Source organism: Drosophila albomicans, chromosome X (genome assembly GCF_009650485.2).
Source record: "Drosophila albomicans strain 15112-1751.03 chromosome X, ASM965048v2, whole genome shotgun sequence".
NCBI classification, from domain to species: domain Eukaryota; kingdom Metazoa; phylum Arthropoda; class Insecta; order Diptera; family Drosophilidae; genus Drosophila; species Drosophila albomicans.
This window is the reverse complement of record NC_047627.2, coordinates 3,079,314-3,096,546: the sequence shown is the minus strand read 5'-3', so window position 1 is coordinate 3,096,546 and position 17,233 is coordinate 3,079,314. Positions and strand designations below refer to the sequence as shown.

At 36.5% G+C, this 17,233-nt stretch overlaps 1 protein-coding gene across 1 annotated transcript in view; it reads right to left on the bottom strand.

The window, feature by feature from the left end:
- Positions 1-15,050, bottom strand: part of LOC117567051 (hornerin) — a 110,752-nt gene extending 95,702 nt beyond the window's left edge. The window contains exon 1 of the mRNA XM_034246778.2: positions 14,197-15,050. The gene's annotated coding sequence lies outside the window, so the exon portion shown is untranslated. The remainder of the gene's footprint in view (positions 1-14,196) is intronic.
- Positions 15,051-17,233: the final 2,183 nt, after the last annotated feature.

Here is a 17,233-nt window from a genome sequence, read left to right as displayed (position 1 = left end):
TCAAATATACCAAAAGCCATATTTCAACTACTGCATTCATAATATACCAAAGAATACCAAACCAATGAAGACCCAACAGCTGCAGACGGGTTTTTTCACTTAAAAGTATTTCTTAAATATCACCTCAAGTATTGGTGCAAAGTTATTATACCCTTTTACCTGGGTATCGAGTATAAAGAGCAAGCCCAGAAATTTCTAAAGTTCTGATACCCTTGCGTATCAATTGCAGGTTGAACTGCAAGTAACAAAAGAAAACTTGAAAAACTGCACAGCTTACAAAAAGATTTTCTCAAGTTATCAGCAAAAAAAAAGACGAAAACCATATAAAAATTGAAGTTGCAAAATCAACAACTAAATCAAATTCATGCACAATTATTTTGGACAGCGTTTAGGGCCGACAATTAATGTGGACAGCACATTAAATTGCAATTACTTGCGTAATAGTAATTAAAAAATATATGCAATTACCGGTAATAAGTTTTTAATTCTCATTTAATTATGTGTGCAAACATCTTTATAAAGTTATTGTACCCCCTCTCTTTCTCTCTCTCCCGTCATGCGCGACTTGTTCGTGTTGCTAATACAAAACGAGTAGAGCAAAAAAATACAACATCAAAAATACGGGACAAAAAGAAAAAAAAAAGCAAATCAAATAAAGAAAAAGGTCAGGAAAAGCTTCGAAAACACAGTCGAAAAGTGGGCGAAAAAAAAGCAGGCAAAGAAAAACCGAAACCGAAATATATCCCAACGAAACGAAGCGAAAATAAAATTTCCAGCTAATGACAAAAATTTCCGGTTTCGGCAACAGCCAACAGCAACAACACCAACAACAACAACGGCAACGGCAAATGGCAATTTTGTTGGCGCTGGGCGCAGGAAGAGACAAGCGTATCAGCCAAAAGAGACAGAGACAGGGATACAGGGAGCAAAAAAAAAAAAAAGAAGAAAAACACGGCCAAAATGCGCGCTACTAATGATAAACTTCGCATACGGAACAACAACAAAAGTGAAAGTGCGCAATTTATGGCCTGACAGCGACTGCAAGACGGCAAAGGATATAATCGCAAGAAGTTGAGGGGGGTATGGAAGGGGCAAGTGATTCGCTTGGCACACAAATCAGTTGGCGATTAAAAACGCCAGCAAGTCGCTAGCAAAGTTGACAGACACCAACTCATTACCCATTAATTACTCGATCGCCACACTGCGCTCCCTAGTGTAATGCTCACAGCTCTGCTCATCGTATATGGTATATGGTTATTTATCCTGGTTCAATTACAACGCTATAAGAGTATTCAATACACTCATGGGTATTCATTCACATTTTCTCACACTTCATTTGCGGCTAATTAGCCGAGCTCAACTCGAATCGAGAGAGCGAGAGCGAATGCGAGAGAATCTATGGAATTTCAAAAGCTTTTTGCCCATATACGATCCATTCAAACACACACACACACACACTTGAGTGTATTTGAGTGTATTCATATACATATATATTTATTGGCAGAGTGGAAAACCCTTTTTGCGATTTGGTGCGCGTGCGTCGCACGTTTGACGGCACATTTTGCGGCGGATTGGAATGTTAAGTGCTTCGACTGTTCGCTCAAAAGGTGTTGCCCAAGGTGTTGCACCTCCCTCTCTGCTCCCTCCCACTCCCACTCCCACTCGCACTCGATGAAAAAAACAACGAAATACAACTGAAACCATAACATAAACCGAGTGCGAAATTTGATGAGGGGCGCGGCAGACACTTGAACTGAAGCGTGCAGCGCTAAATCCACGTAGGTAATAAGGTAATGGCAATGCTAATGGGTAATGGGTATGCTGTAATGGGTAATGGGTAATGGTTAATGGCCAAATGGCCAAGCGATGGGCATTGAGTAATCCAAGCCAAGCCAAGCCAAGTCAAGTCAAGTCATGCGTCTGCCACTTTTTTAAGTGGTTTTTTGTTGTTTTGGTTTTTGGTTTTGGTTAAAATTGCTTTCATTTTGTGGCCAACATTCCGCGAATCGCAAATGCAGTTTGTGTGGGCGGTTGTGGGCGTGGCAGAGCGTTAGCGGTTTGTATTGTGTCTCAAAAGCATTCAAGTACTATATGTACTTTGTGAATTGAATGCAAGTCAATGTTTGAAAAACTTACGCAAAAATACGGATTCTCAATTTCCTTTTAGTGAATTTTTTTTATTATTTATTTATTTATTTATATGTTGCTATTCTTTATGAATAAACTGTGAATGCTCTAGAAATTCATAATAAGTAAGAAAGCTACCCATTTTCGATAAAAGCAAAACAGTGCGGCAGCATTCTTAAAATATACTAAAAATATGTCAAAAGTTATATCTAGTATATCTATATACAAGTCAAGTTCGATAAGGTTTGTGCAAAACAGTGCGGTATTATTCTAAAAAAATATACTAAATAAATATACCGAGAATATACCGAAAATATACCAAAGGATATGTAGAGTATATCAATATACTAGTCAACATACAAAATGTTGGTGCAAAACAATGTGGTAGTATTAAAATTTTTCATAACAATACTAAAATATACCAAAGGCCATATTTGGTATATCGATATTTGAGTCAAGTTCAAAAAGGTTTGTCCGAATCAGTGTGGCATAATTCTAAGAAATATACTATATTGTTACACAAAAAAAATACAATATAATACCAAAGGCTACATTTGGTATATCGATATACTAATCAAGTTCGAAAAGCCTTGTGAAATTGCTAAAAACGTTCCGCTAGCGATTTCTGTGGCATTCCTTCTACGATATTTCAAACGAATATAAAACAAAACATTTAAATATTGGATGCAAACAATCGCTGCTACTATTTTTTTCTTGTTGATTTTAAAGAAATGTTGCAAAAATAGTTTTAATGTCGTATTAGCGCATTCATTGATTCATTGATAACCCATTTTGTTATGCTTTGTGCTACTATTTAATGCTGTGAATAAACTAGAAATTCCTCGAAAACACACACATTTAAATACATGAATGAGCTGTGAATGCATCCACAAGTGCACTCGCATTATTCATGAGTGCACTCAACGAAATGTAGTGTGCAGCACAATCGAACGAACGAACGAACGAATAAATGAACGAATGAACCAACTAATACACTAGTACCCTAGTTGCAATCAATGTGCCAAACAAAAATTAAAGAGACACAAAATAAAAGTGAAGTGCACTCACTTCGCACACTCACGAGTGACAGACAGACAGAGAGACAGCTAAGTAATTGGGCCATCCATTTGGGTACTCGTTGGCCCATTCAATCGCAATTATTTGGCAAATTCGGTTTAAATCAAAAGCATTAAACATACCGAGTACATGAACATGTATGTATGTATGTATATCAAACCAATTGCAGCAATGCGATTCATTGAATCAAGTTGTTCAATGCCTTTTAGCCAAACTCCATGATTTGGTCTAGACAGTCTCAAGATGCCCACGAGTGTGTGTTCGAGTGTGTCGAAAAGGTTTGTGTGTGTGTGTGTGCGTGTGTTTCGAGTGTGTTTATAAATCTACTCAATACTCGCTCGCTCGTCGCATATGAATTTGTTTTGTTGGCATGTTGTTATGCTGTTTGTATGTGCGAGTTTGTATGTAAATCAACGCACATTTTCCCACGTCGTTTCAACAAAAAAGCCAAAACTCATTTATCAGCGGCATTTCAACAACAAACAACAAACAACAAAAGCGGCCCACATACAACAGCCAACAGCCAACAACAACCAATAACAACAACTACAACAAACTACGCGTCAATGCACAAGAAATGAGCAGCATCATCATTTATAGAGAGCATAGGCTCAACCTCAACATCCATATCCACATCGACATCAAGCACACACACACGCACACACACACACACTTGTATTAAACTTTATTTTTCGATGTATATGTTATATGTAGATGATGATTATATAGTGCGCTATTTGGCCATGGGCGACATGCTTATTATCGACTCCGGTTTTTGGCGTTTTCAGCGAGTTTTTTTTTTCGTTTTTTCTTGTGTTCTGTGCTGTGTTTTTTATACCCTCACCAATTAGAGTATTATCAATTGATCTAATAAAGGGGTAACGCCCGAGCAATATCAAGTTTTCACATCATTAACAACAAAATGTGTTGCACTTATTAACTATAGAACATTAGTCAAAATCGCTGAATATAACTATGCGAACTCGGCTTGTTGTGAAGCAAACGCGCTGAAATTTGTTTAAGTAATTGCATATTATAAACATTTAATTATACATGCAGCAGATCAAAGATTAACAGCTTAGAACTGCTCGTTTAAGCATAATATAATTTAGCATTTCGTTTTCCATATTCTACTACATATTCTTACTACAAAATATGTTAGAAATGGAATTTAAGCTTTTACAAAGAATTTGGAGTTTTCTTTTAATTTATTCCCAGAATATACACAATAAATTTGTTTAAACTTGTTTTTTAACAATCTTCAATTAAGAAGAATATAATTGCATTAAAAACATACTCAACTTTTAAATATTTTGATTTCAATATTATTTCATTTCTTATCAGAATAAACACAACAACTCATTTTGAGCTAGTTCTTCAGCAATCGTCTTTTAAGTAGAATAAAATTTCATGCGAACACTTTACTCAACTTTTAAGTATTTCATTTCAAATATCATTTCAACTTATGCAACTAAATTATCATTTCTTTATATCTTTCCAGAATATGCATAAAGAATCTTTTTGAGCTATTTTCACCCTAAAATTTCTAATACAAAAAAAAGTAAATGGCAATTTCTTGGCATCTTTCTGAAGAGTATTTTGACTTCTTCATCAGCAGCAGCTTCGTTTCATTTATTGTTCTTTTTTTTGTGTGTGTTTTTTCATTGCTTATTTGCTATTTATTTATTGTTGACCCAGACGCCATATAATTTATGGCCAACATTTAATTGCAAATTTGTCCTTTCAAGAAGAAATTGGCACAGATGCGCGACGAGCCTAAAAAACATTGCATATTTTAGAGTATTTACACATGTATGAAGTGTGTGTGTGTGCTGGTGTGTGTGTGGGGCCTATATATTACATTTAATGACTACAAAATTGTCATTAGACACGGCGCATAAACTTCAACAACAACAATAACAAAAAGAACAGCGACCACAACAATAAGAGCAAACAGAGCGCATAGTTCTTTTATGCTTCGAACATTCTTTTATAATGTTGTTCGTGTATGCTTATTTTGTTGTTGTTGTTTTTTTTTTGTCATTCTTGATTCTCGGCTCATAATATTTCATAATTTGTACAGCACTTATGAGCGAAAAGGAAGCAGCTATCGATGGTCATCGATTTATGAGGCCCCCATTTAATTGATTTTACAACTTGACTGGTTCGCGCGAGACACAAAAAAGAGAGAGGAGGGGAGGGGGGGAGTTGAATCGTCTTCGTGCCTACAACCACTTTGAAATTCAAATCATGAAAGTGTTAAGAAAGCGAACAGGCCCAGGCCAGGCGAGGCACAGTCAAGCGACCAAGCCAAACAGGCAAAAAGAATAAGAATACATATGTATACGAGTATGTGTATATAAAACCCTAGAGAACCGGACTCTAAACAGGTTCTGTCAGCGAACTGTGAAGAATTTTTAACCTGCCTTTTGCCTGCCTCAAACACACACACACAAAAAAAAAAGAAGTCCGAGAGTCGGGAGTTCGCTCGATGGTGTGTAAAAAGGCAGCAAAAGAAACCAGTTCTCAATAATAAAAACTAATTTATTTACTAGGTGTAGTAGGTACAAAACACACATATGTAAGTAGAAAAGACAGACACCAGAAAAAAAAAATATACAAACATAATACGAACCCGAAAACAACTGAGCCGAGGGAGATGAAAAGAAAGAACCTCAACATCAACCTCAACCTCAAGCATGGGCGACAAAACAGTTGATCAGAAACTGCGTGTGTGGCTAATCAGAATCAAATTGATTTAAATTTGAATGGTTCGATGAGTAAAGTGCGCGGCAATCGAAAGAGAGACAGAGAGAGAGAGAGAGAGAGGGAGAGAGGAGAAGAGTCGGAAAAGTGAGAAAAGCGATAAGCAGGGGCAGCCAATTGTTTGTTTGTGTGTTTGGACTATTTGGAAAGAAATAAAGGTAGATATCTGATGCATATTTGCATAACATTTAACAAAACAAAATCGAAGGACAGAGACAGGTAGAGCCAAAGAGATATACTATATGTAGATATAGGTGGGTGAGAAACTAACCATACCATAAAAAGTTGCTCTGGCATAAATCATTTCAAGCGTATTACTGTTATTCATACCCCGCGCTCACTTTGCAACAAGTTGGCAGCACCGTCGTCCATCGTTTAGTTATTTAAACACGAAATTCACATCATTTTATCCGTATGTAAATATCCGTATGTAAATCACGGAAAAACTGCTGCTCGCATTGTTATGAACACAAAAAAACGAACGAAAAACGAACAACGAACGGAAAAATAAATACAATTCGAGAATCGAAAATCGAAATATAAGTGAAATTTCCATATAATTTGTAGGGTGTTTCGGTTGGAAGCACACATTTTCCATAACATGCACATGCTAATTGCCGCTGGCTCCGTTGACACCTACTCCATAAGTACTATATGTTATGTGTATTTTCATCGCTCAAATAATTGAGGTAATTCTTCAGTCGCGTCGGAATAATTCCAGCGATTGTTAGATCAGAGTTCAGAGTTGAGTTTGACTTTGCCATTTGCCTGTTGCGTGGTTGCTGCTGGATTCTCCAAAAATCGTGCTGCTTTTTGACCATCAACTAAACAACAAACGACATGAAATCCTTTTGAGTGATATGCAAATGGGAAAACAGTTCCCAAGCCAAAACAATCAAAGTGAACATAACAGAACAGAAGAATGATTTTGTCGAATGAAATCAAAAGTAATTTGTACGCTGGCATTTAAATGAAATCAAAATAAATAATTAATGATCAAGTTGCTTGCTGAAATCATAAAATCAACTGACAACAACATCAACAAAATGCTAGAGATGCAAAGTTACGATAAAACAAAAGAGAACAACAAAAAAACCTAAAAAAAAAAAAGAAGAGCAGCTGCAGGAAAGAGAGAAGCTGTGGCAAAAGTTCAGTTGGATGCAGACACGGGGCGAACCACAAAAGTAACTTAAAGATACAAAATCTGTGTAGCCACCGAAACACAAGCGAACGGATGTCAGCAGCGGCCCATTTAACAGCAAAAGAAATAAGAAGACGCCAAGACGCTGAGACGCTGAGAACGCGAACGCTGCGAACAAGTTGAAGCGCAAACTTTTGCGCTCACTTTTGACGTGTGCTTAGCCCCGGCCATTAGATAGACCCCGCAGCAAACAAAGCGGCGCCAAAGATACTAAAAACACCAAACGAAGATACACAGCGAGCCAACTGCCAACTGCCAACTTCCAACAGCAACAACAACAACAACAACAACAACAACTGGCAAGAAAACTGACAAGTAGCAGCAACCGGGCAACGGGGCAACTGGCAAAAGCTGGCAACACGAGCAAAACTGGTAAGTGGCAAATGGCAATGGCAAATGGCGGCGCCCCCGTCGCTGGTTGACAACAGGTGGCAATTCTAAACAGACTCAAGATATCAGACCACCTGCCCACTGTCCACTTACCTTTGGCTGCTGCAAATGAGTTTCTCTCCCTCTCTCACTTCTCCTCTCCTTTCCCCTAGCTTAGGTTTTCGTTTTCGTTTTCTTAGTTTAGTTTTTTGTGTTGCTGTTGGTCAAATTACCTGCAAGATGAAAGAAAAATAGATGCACTTTTAGCTTGAAATGTAACTTGACATTTTCTGTTAAGCTTATGTCTAAAATAAATGAAAAGCGTCAAGAAATTGTGAGAACATGAAATAAATAAATATTGTTAATATACGAGTAGAAATATATAATATTAGCTCTTATTCAGAAAATAATTTCAATATAATATTCAATTGTGAGAACAATTTGCGGAAATGCAATACGAATAAAATATAATAATATACAGTAATATAGTATTTTATAATAGTATATTATTATAATAAATAAGTATTCTAATATAGTAATACACATCATGTAATTAATAAATATTATAAATATAGGAGCACAAATATATTAGTTCTCAATGCCAAAATTCCAAATTCCAAAAAAGAAATAATTCTAATACAATAACAGCTTCTGTGAAAGTAAGTAGATTTCAAAAACGTAGAATTTATTTTTATTTTCTTTGGCTATTCTAAATATTTAAGCACTTTTCCACAGAATCTCTTTTCATTAAGAACAAATTTATATCAAAATATTTCAAATTTATTCTTTGTATAGTTTGAGTTCTCTCAAGGCCTCTTTTATATACAATCGTTATTACTATCCCTTAAATAATTGTAAATAACGCTTACTAAATATAAGTGATAAATACATAAGGAATAATTTCATATGGAAATTATTTACATTAGTGTAATATTTTCTCAATTCACTGTTAGTTATACAAATCAAATTTATTTCCACTGGATCGTTTAGCAAAATTATTGAGTTCTGGTTTCCAAGAAACTTCTCGGGGTTCGAAATTAAATTTGTTCTCTTTCTCTCTTATTCTCTGACTTGCTGGAATTCGCCAATACTTCGATCTTCTCTCATTTTTTTTTTTTTTTTTGGTGGGCCGAATAGTTTTAGTATCACAATGTTCGAAAGCAAACGCTGTGACGGGGATAAGAATGCCCATTTGACCCATGACTTTTGTGTGAAACAAATAAAATAAACTAAGCAACAACGCAAAAAAGAAGCAGAAAGAAAAAAATGCAGAAAAAACTTCAAGTTCAATTTCTTTGTTCGTGTTTTAATCCATTTAAAAAATGAAGAAAAGAAGCAGGCAAGAACGAAAAAAAAAACTACAAAATAAAGTTGAAACTTTTGCTAGCCTTGCGAAAATTTCCAAACTCGTAGCGCAAAAAAAAAAGAAAAGAAATATATAATACGATATATATAAAAAGAAGAGAGAAGAAAAAAAAGCCACAAGAGAGGAAGGAGGAGGAGGAGGAGGACGAGGAGAGAAAACTGTCCAAAAGATACTCAATCGAATTAAAATGCATTCGAGTAGCAATGACACTGACACTGCCAAAAAGAAATTTGTGTGCGTGGCCAAGGCGGCAAGGCGGCAAGGCTGGCAAGGGGCGTGGGGCGTGGCAAGGGGCATTGGGGCAGATACACAGATACAAGATACGCAGCCCGACATGGTGGCAGCAATGGCAACGGCAACGGCAACTGCGACAGCGGCTTAAACTGTGGCAAAAGTTATTGTAACTTTGCCCGCAGCTGCGACGACAATGTTGGCTTGACAGGGAGTGAGGAGTGAGCGGTACTATCATGCCGGGGGGCGGGTTCAGACTTGGACATGGACGGAAGGGAGGAGGTGGCAGAGGCAGAGGCAGATGAATGTTTTTAGGAGACGCACGACACGCGCCTACTGACTGCCACGCATTTCCTTTCTGACCTCAATCGTTCGTTGGTCGCAACTCCCGAAAATACAAATCGAGCTGGCTTTCTTTGTTGCAGCACTGGAGGGGGAGGGGAGGGGACCACCCCCTGGTAGAATGCGGCTGCCCTTTCCGTGTTTAAAAAACATTTCTGTTCCAGATCAAGACGCAGCTTCTTGTCCGCTTTGCTTTGAACATTCATTCGCCGCGTTTTGTTTTTTTCTGCTGCTGCCTTTTTTTTTTTTTTTGTTGTTTTTTTTTTTTTTTGCTTCATATATTTACTCGCTCGATTCTTTTTGCTTTTTTAGCTTTTTTTTCCCGGCCAGTTTTTGGCTCTTGGCTTACAAAGATGCTTTTAAATGATTAAACGCTGTGATTTCTTATGTTACCAGGGTCGGGCATGGCACTTTATACAATTTATTTTTTTTATTACATTCAGAGTTCTTTTGGCGTCGCTTTTGCTTTGCTTTGCTTTTCTTTTGTTTCATTTTTTTCTCTCTGTGATTTCACATGGGTGACATTTTTAAGCATACGCTGATTCATTTTGCCATCGCACAGCATCAACTTCATCATCATCATCATCAGCATAAAGATGTTAATAAGCGTTATACATGCTTTGATATGGCCATTTAGCTAATCGATAGATTTGTATTTGAATGGCAGCGGCCTTTGTTCGCGTTGAGATAAAATCACAAAACAATTCATAAAAATTCATCGAAAATTTGACTACAAAATTAATTTAAAAGCGCAACGAATTCTCTTCGCTCTCTTCTTTATATAGTATTTTACAGTTGGATTTCTTTTTTGTTCAGCCAAACGATATCAGCTTTTAAGTTATTTGAATTGCGTTTAACTAATTTGATTAAAGAAAAGAATACGAAATCAATCATAATTACATGCGGAATTTACAACATCTAAATACATTTATTATACTATATATTCTACGCTTTATCTAAAAATCAAAAGTAAACTTAATTTATGGCCATAAGAAATACATTTTCTATATTTGTAGCGCATATTCTCAAAGCTAAACTCATGCCACAACGTTGTTAATCTATTAAATTTTCCCAGGAATTATGCTGCTCTCTTGTTAAAATTTCGCTTTCGAACAGTGATGATTGCATAAAATGAGATGCCAAGTATTTTCTTAAATGACTTTCGCATAAACAACTCAACAGAATGTCTATTTGTTCAACGGGGCGTTTCAAGTTTCCTGTCAACGCGACGAGATGGTGATGGTGGGAGCAGATCCTGCTTTGCTTGTCATTGAATACGACATTGACATTTATTTAACTTTAGCGACCGCAGATGCGTTGCCAACTCGATGACAAACTTATTATGCCATCAACATAGAAAACACACACACACACACACACACACACACACACACACACACACAATGGAGGACAACAACAGTAACAAGGGAAAATGCTTTGGTCAAGTGTCTGGCAGTGAATTGGCAAAAAAAAAATTATATATAAGATATGAGAGTGAGAACGAGAACGAGAGGGGGGAATGAAAGATGACAAAACTCTTTTGTGGGCAACCAAGCATGCAGCAACTTTGCCACCAAACAATTTGTCGAGCCTTTTTCAGTTGAAAATTTCAACGGTTTGTGTTATCAGCAATCAAAGCCAACTCACTTCCCATCCAGACAATGCACAAGCAATCTCTGCTCTATAATCTTGCCAGACTGATTGAAAAATCATTTGAAATGTAATATCCGTCGTTCGTAATGTCCGTAATAAGCCAAGTCCGCTCAATTAAAAGGATAAACTGCAGCTAACTGGCATTCAAACAAATACTTTACCCTTTTTTTTCCCCCCCCCCCTCGTTTTCCATCCAACTTCTCTAACAACTACCCTCTCGCTACCCTCTTTTCTGTTTTGTTGCCAAGGGCAGCTGCAAATCGAGCTGCCTTTTGCCTTTTGGGCCAAGCTACTTGCAATTGTGGCACTAAAATAGTGACATCAAATCAAAACCAATTATTGTGCCACTTAAAGTAAAACTACGAATGATAGAAGTCGCTTGTCATAAGCTCCTTAAAGGATTGCACTTGAACCGGTTCAACTCCGGGAGGAGTTTGCTTTGTTGTCTATTCTCTTAAGTCAAGTGACTTGAAGTTAAAGTCAATTGCTTGTGGAAATGCCCTTGAACCGGTACAGAAAAACGGTTCACAGCAATAATCCGAATCAGAGAAAGTAACTGAAAACATATTTACAAGTTAGCAACACTTTTATAGTTTATCATAAAGCTTTAGAAGTTCAAAAATTCCCGAGTTATTTATCGAAATATTCTTGAACCGGTTTAGAAAATTGATTTACAGCTATATTCCAAATCAGAAAAAGCAAATGTAAACACATTCTTAAGTTAGCAACACTTTTAGTTTATCGTAAGATTTTGGAAGTTACAAAATTTCCAGAATTATTAATCGAGATACTTTTTAACCGGTTTAGAAAATTGGTTCACAGCTATATTCCGAATCAGAGAAAGCAAATGTAGACACATAAGTTAGCAAAACTTTTAGTTCATCATAAGATCTTAAAAATTACAAATTTTCCAGACTTATTAATCGAGATACTTTTTAACCGGTTTAGAAAATTGGTTCACAGCTATAATTTGAATATAGTTCTACAAAAAGTAATTCTGTAACCACATTTATAAGTCGGTAGCTTTTTTAGTTCTTCATAAAATTGTTCATCTCTGTGCCTTTGAGCGAATGCAGCGCTAATCTTTATATAATTCCAGTAAAAGCACTTCAGGACGCACATTTTGCAGCAATCGCATATACTCTATTGCCCAAAAGGGTATTTAAAATGGATGGCGCTTTTAATTCTTCATAAAATGACATAAATAGAGAATTTTTAGTTTGTCGCACGCGGCGCTTGGTAATAAAAGTTGGATAAACAGTCGTTAGTCGTTAAGCGGAAGGAAAAGCAGTAGACAAAAATAACACAAAAATGAAAGAGGAGAAGAAGCGCAACAACAAGAACAAGAACAACAACAAAATTATATATAGAAATATCAACTGAAAAGAAGTTAAATTGCAGCTGAAATTGAGCTGGGCCCACAGTGAAGACCGAGCAAAAAGGCCAGAAAGGGGAAGGGAAACGGGAGCGAGAGAGAGAGAGAGAGAGAGAGAGAGAGAGCAGAGTTAAGGGATGCGATGATGGCAAGAAGATTCTACGAGAGTGAAATATAAGCTGAGCATCTTTTGGTAGCTAATGAGCAGCAAAGTTTCCGGCAAGCGACTCAATTCCGAGTAATTGGAAATCTCAATAAATTTCTAAATGATTTGTAATCTTTAAAAACACACAAAAAAAAGAAAACCATATTTCTGAAACTGTTTTCAAGTCAACGGAAACAACGAGTAATGAAATAAAGTTCAAAAAGCGCTTAGCAAATAAGTAAAAAGAAGACAACAGAAAGCACACAACGGGAAAATACGTAAACAAATAAGTCGATGCAAGAAGTCTTATGAGAACTGTAAGCTGGAAAAGTAACTGTAATAAAAAGCTGCTAGCCGTATGGTATTGGATGCTTTGAAGCCCTATTTAAATAAATTCATTCTCTCTTTTTCTTTTTGGATTAAATAGCAAAAATCGTGTAGCCCAAAAAACCGCAGGGAAAAAACTCAAACTCTCGATATTGAAACTAAAACCGAACCACATTATGTGCCACTAAAATTGAAGTTTTTTTTTTGGTTTTAGCGGCACTTGAAATGCATCGGCTCATTAGGAGTAAACCCCCAATCCCCTGAGGCTCCAAGAGCCCTCTCCCTCGCAACACACACACACACGCACACACACTCACATGCAAGGCACTTAACATTGTCAAACGCTTGTATCCCCCTTCCATCCCTCTAATTCGTCCCAGAGAGAAACATTAAAATGTCATGCACTTGGCGCGGCTAAAAACTAAAACCAATTTTCGAATGCTGCAAAACTGCCAAAAACACCGTTAAAAAGCGCGTATGTATTCGCGTGTGTGTGAATGTGAGTGCAGCTACACTAAACTAGCGAGTGAGCGAGATAGATAGTGTTATTGGCCTGACGCTCAATTACAGAGCATAGAAAATACAGTGAATATCGTTTAAAGACAACAGCAAAAATGCAGCAAGCATTGCAAATGTTTAAGCATTGTATAGCAATTGAATAATTAAATAATAAGCAATTAGTATTTAATGTTAATAACCGCTTAACTCATAAAATATTTATAATGCGACCGAATTTTTCTTATTCATTATATGTTTTTGCCACTATTCACTGTACTATCATTTGCCTTTGCTATTGCTGTTGTTGTTGCTATTGTAATTGCTGTGTTTGTCGTGGTTGCTGCAGTTGTTGTTCTTGTTGTTGTTATTTCCAAAGGGGCTGCAGCAAAAACCACGAAACAGCAGCAACAGCAAGAAAAACAAGAACACAAATGATATATTGTAATGACAATATGATAATACCGACGCTTAACATGAACTGATCGCCACACTCACACACACACACACACACACACACACACACACACACACACAATCACACAGCCTCACAGTTGCACAGCACAACATGAGTGCAATAGGAGAGAAAGAGCCTGATGGGCTCAGGTAACTGCAGCTCACTTGCCATTGCCTTTACTCTAGCTGTTGTTCTTGTTGTTGTTCATTGCCCACGCAAAGTGAATGAGCAGCAACAACAGTTAGAAATTGCATTTTGCTTTTACCTTTTCTTTTCGTTTTGTGCGTGCGTGCTTCTTCCTTGCTGTTGTTGTGTTTGATTTCTGGTACTTTTTGCCTTTACTTTTAATTCACACTCCTATTTGTTTGTTGTTTTTTTTTTCTTTTGTTGTTTCGTTTACTTGGTCTGTTTGTGTTTTTGTAATTCACATGTTTTGCATTTGTTATATTTGCATTTGACTCTTTGCTCTCTTTATTTTTCTTTTACAAATTTGACTTCTTGATTTGCATTTATTTATTTTTTTTTTTTTTGCTGCGCTTTTTGCTTTTCGCTTTTGGCTTTTGCCTTGCTACAACTCTTGGACTCTTGATTTGATTTTTTTTTTTACACTGGCAATTTCATTTAGAAAAAACACACACACACCAGAAAAAAATATTTGTGGATCTTTTTACCGATTAAACGTTGCGCGATTTTGTTGATTTTGATTTTAGATTTCGATTCTTTCAATATATCGCTAGCGATCCTTGGCGTGGGAGTCAACGCACACACATACACTTTCACAAACACACTCGCAGACGGTCCGAAAATGTGTAAATAAATGAATTTCTTTTCTTTGTGGTTGTTGTTGTTGCTGCTGCTGCTGCTGTTGCAGTTGGGACGAAAAAAAAGGCGTCGCGGCAGAATAAACCGGTTTTTACATGGACAGCAGCGAGACCGGCATTTATTACAATTGCACCGACGACGAATTCGAATTCAGTTTCGTTGCGTGTGTACAAAACAAAAAAACAAAAAGAACGATATGAGAATCTTTCACATCAACAACTAACTCTCTCTCACTTTTTGGGAAACTTCTTTTTCAATAACCGCACCGCGTCCGTTGCACACGACCGCCTCGTTCGGCTTTGCTTTTGCTTCTGCTCGCGCCGCGTTAACAGTTGTGCTGTTGAGCGGCGTCGCTTGGCGCTGTTAAGCCGCTGTTGTTGCGGTTTGAATGCGTTCGCTTCGAACGTGGCGACGCTGTTAACGCAGCGAACGCAACAAAATGCTAAGCAGGCGGCTCGCTTGTTCGAGTTCGCTGTGGAACTTGAGTGTGTGGATGTCGAACATGTTGCGGCAAGTGGCATAAAAATAGCGCTTGTAAATTGCACGTTTATTATTTTAATATATTTAAGAAACATTCAATTATGAAAATGTTAAAGCGAGCATCGCATGCTTTCTCTCTCTTTCTTTCACTCTTTTGCTAGGAGTTTGTATAGAATGTGGGCGCCGTGTTTGAGGCTAAAACTGAACCGGTTCAACAGGATGCAAGCTGATAGAAGGAAACAAGGGAGAGAGAGAGAGAGCAGGAGCAAGAGTGAGAGTGAGATAGACTGCAAAATATGCTACCAAAACAAAAGACGAAAATATAGCAACCATATCAACAATAACAACAACAACAGCAAGAACAACAACAACGGCAGCAATTGCAGAGTTCTTTTAATTTTTATTCGGGTTTTCGAAGTGAAGTAACCGGGCAACAATTTTTTGCTCTGCGAAAATGGCAACGCTGCGGCTGCGACTGCGGCTGGAAAAACCGGTTCACACGCAGCCCAGGAATGTACAAAATACCAAAAGCAATAACAACAACAACAACAACGGGAGCAATGCAATGAACTAAACCGAAAACGGACAAACAAACATAGCAACAACAACAACAACAACAACAACAAGCAAACAGAAAAACAAACAAAAATCAAAGAGTTTGCAAACTCGCAACTGGAAGTTGTAACTGGAAAACGGCTACGAGCTTTGCTTGTGGATGTTGTGGAATCTGGATGTTGGGACCTAAGTGGCTTCTGTAGTGTTGCTGTTGCCGTTGTTGTTGTTGTTGTTGCTGTTGTTGTTGCCTAAATGACATAAATCTGCGTGGCAAACAAAAGACTTAAGCGACGAACGTGGCGCTGCTGCAGCATGTTTGCAGCAGCGACTGCAACTGGATTACTGTTACACCAGGCCAGGCCAAATGGCAACTGCCAACTGCCAACTACCAACCACGAACTACCAACTAGCGACCATAACGGTACCAAGTATCATTGCCCAAAAAAAAAGGGTCAGCTGAAAGCAATTGGGCAGCACTTTTATTTCTCTACTCTAAGGATTGAATTTTTCATGGTTAGGGAAATATTTTACATGTATTGAAAGAGACCGAAATATATAAACTATTTATCAATTATCATCACTTATTTATTTATTATTATTTTTATTACATGATTAGAATAAAATACAAAACTCCTTCTGTGTTATTTTAATTGCTTACTTAATATTAATAATATATTTCAATATTTTTCTATTTTTGATTAAGCATTAAACATAAAACTTTTTCCATTTACTTTTTAATTAATCAAAAAATATGTATTTGAAATGTTGAGAGCGGTCCAATCATCATTTATTTATATTTTTCTTCAACATTCTGATTAAGAATAATATATAAAATTCTTTTCTTTTATTTATTTATTGTTTTTCATAGTTCAGCAAATAGTTTACATCACGAAAAGATATATATATATTTAATTATATATTTTTCTTATTTTTCTATGTATAACTATGAATGTAATTTTATCATATATTTTTTTAAGAAGCTACAGTTTAAATTTCAATTAATTTATAATAGAATTAAAAATAATTAATAGAGCACTTGGTACTAAACTCTTTAACCCTCTAGTGCCCAAACTGAAAACAAAAAATAATTATTTTTGCGTTCCTTATTTCATTGTTTTAAAAAAAATTTTGACTTTTGTATGAACTGAAAAATAAAAATAATAAAAAAAACTAAAAAGCTTACGAAATTTTTGTTTTGGTATGGATTTTGTGTTTTGTGCCCTTGAGACTGTAATTTTGTTTCGAGCAACAAACTTCATAAAACATTAAAACAAAAATAAATTTTGTAAAATCGATGTTTTAATCGTTGATATAAGAAATTTATTTTAAAAAAGTTTAACAATGCAACAAGAAGGAAATATCTACATATAAAATTTCATTAAACAGCGCGTGAGTCTGTGAAAAAATAATAAATACTATAAATTTTCAATTAAATGATCGAAGAG